This window comes from Schistocerca serialis, unplaced genomic scaffold (genome assembly GCF_023864345.2).
Source record: "Schistocerca serialis cubense isolate TAMUIC-IGC-003099 unplaced genomic scaffold, iqSchSeri2.2 HiC_scaffold_118, whole genome shotgun sequence".
NCBI lineage: Eukaryota > Metazoa > Arthropoda > Insecta > Orthoptera > Acrididae > Schistocerca > Schistocerca serialis.
The window spans coordinates 82,501-85,000 of NW_026047381.1; the positions used below are offsets into that span (position 1 = coordinate 82,501).

At 63.0% G+C, this 2,500-nt stretch overlaps 1 pseudogene; it reads right to left on the minus strand.

The window, feature by feature from the left end:
* LOC126434044 (large subunit ribosomal RNA) overlaps positions 1-2,500 on the minus strand; it is a 7,959-nt pseudogene that overhangs the window by 2,781 nt on the left and 2,678 nt on the right.

Sequence of the window (2,500 nt, forward strand, 5' to 3'; positions counted from 1 at the left end):
GGTGACGTGGATTGAAGACACAGCGACCCGCCGTCGAGAATTGCAGCCCCAGGTACCGGAAGGTTTCACCCACACGCAGGGCAGGCATGGTGGTATTGCCTGCTGTGAAGGTGACATTGCTGTCCACCTTCACCTTCTTCTCGCGCCCTGACGCGACTAAGGCGAGGGTGAAACACTTCCGGGCGTTGATCTGCAGCCCCAGGTGGGCGAGGGCTGCGGTAGCTGCGTCGATGAGGGACTGCAAGCCCCTCGGGGTCGCTGCAAACAGCAAGACGTCATCTGCAAAGGCCGCAGCGTTGACTCTGCGACCGAGGATCCGAGCTCCGATGTGGGAGGGCAGTTGGCCTAAAACGTAGTCCACCGCAAAGTTGAACAGGAGGGGGGAGAGGGGATCGCCCTGGCGAACGCCCCGTGCTGGCTGCACAGACACGCCCACGCCGGCGCCGTCCGCTATCACTGTCGTGCTGCCCTCGTAGCACCGCTCGACATACTCGACAAAGCAATTCGGCAGGCCATGCGCCTTCAGCACGGGGCGAAGGGCAGCATGATCTACCGAATCGAATGCCTTAGATACGTCGATCGATGCCACAAAGACAGAGCGGCAGGAGCGAACTGCGTCGGTGAGAGCAGTGTCCAAGATGAAGGTATTTTCCAACATCCCATCCCGAGGGATGAATGCCCGCTGACGTTCGTCCACAGCACATGCGCGCATCAGGCGTGACGCGAGAACCTTGTGAAAGGTCCGCGCCAACACCGAGCAGACCGTAATGGGGCGAAAGTCAGCGGGGGATGTTGGTGCAGCCGTTTTCGGGAGAAGGGACGTCCGCGCGCGAAGCAGGCGTTCCGGAAGGGCGCGGGCCAGAAGGAAGAGATTCATCACTTTCACCAGGACTTCGTGCGGCAGGCGCCGCAACTCCGCTGGGGTAAGGCCGTCCGGCCCGGCTGCTGATCCCCTGGGCGGCAACGCGGCGGCGACCTCCTCATGTGTGACCGGCCCCCATAGGCACTCAAGAGCGACAGGCTCCGAGTGCGGGAGGAGGCGGTCACGAATGAAGCCCGCGGTGGAGACGGGCTTCTTAGTGAAGAGGTCCGCCCAGAAGTCCAGCAGACCAGGGATGGCAGGTGGCGGCTGGAGCAGGGTGCCATCCAAGAGGCCGCGCACGCAACGTGCACGCGACCGTCGGAAGGCATCCTGCGTTCTCGCGTACTCCCAGCGGCGCCGCTTGCGCTTCTGCGTCGGCGGCGCGGCAGGCGGCCGCTTCGATGGTTGGCGCGGCCGCTGTGTCCTGGTGATCGATCTCTCCCCTCTGGACCCGACCGACGCAAGGGCATCCGGGAGCATGCCCAGGATGACATCGGGCGGCGTGCCCCGCCCCAGACCTATGACACGATCCAGGGCAGAGAAACGCTGGGCGGAAGCGGGCAGCCCCGCCAGATGCTCCCAGATGGCAGCGTCAGTCGGCCCCTCCGGCGGCGGCCGGGTGGTGTCGGCCGCGAAGTCCTCGGCTGCGTCGACGGGCGGCGCAGCGGCCTCGCCCGCGTCAGGCAGCGGGCTCGCTGCTCCCCGGCGGGACGCCGGCTCTTCCCCCCGACCGATCTCAAGCGCCTCCATGAATTGGCGGACAAGCTGCTTGTGGGCAGCTTGCCGCCGTCGGCACTTGATTGCCTCAAGCGTTCGGTCGGGGAACATCCTGATGAGCTCTTGATTTACAAAGAAGAACCGGGCGTCCCTCTCGAGGAACAGTTCGGCCTCTGCCTTGGCGAGCGACAGGACTTCTTCCTCCGTCCACCTCGCGCGATGCCTCTCCGTGACGATCTCCGCGTTGGCGGCCGCAAGGTGTTGGCGGCGGCGATGGACCCCGAGACCGTTCTTGGTGGTGAAGCTGCGGTGGCACTCACTACAGGCGTATACAGCTGCAAAAGTTACAAGATTTTCGGCACGGCCGGTTGGCCGGCTAGGTGCTGGGGGAGTTGGGGTGGCACCTTCAGCGGAAGGGCCACCACTTTTTCTCTGAATACTGCCCCCAACTGAAAAAGGGATAGTGCGAGGGGGGGCTGGTAACCCCCCCAAGCCCCTGGTGCGGTCTTCCACTCTGTGAAAATCAGCGGGCCCACGAGAAGGGGAGAAGACCGCAGGAGAGGAGAGGCTAAGAGGGCTAGGCCCATGTATTGCGCATCACTCTCCCTGTAACCATAACCCAAGGAAGGCACCTCGCAGCAGCAGCACGACTACATCAAGGCCGCACTTCGAAAAGCCAAGTCCGGATGCAGCCACACCGCCGCCACTTGGCCACCTTAAGAGAGTCATAGTTACTCCCGCCGTTTACCCGCGCTTGCTTGAATTTCTTCACGTTGACATTCAGAGCACTGGGCAGAAATCACATTGCGTCAACACCCGCTAGGGCCATCGCAATGCTTTGTTTTAATTAGACAGTCGGATTCCCCCAGTCCGTGCCAGTTCTGAGTTGATCGTTGAATGGCGGCCGAAGAGAATCCGCGC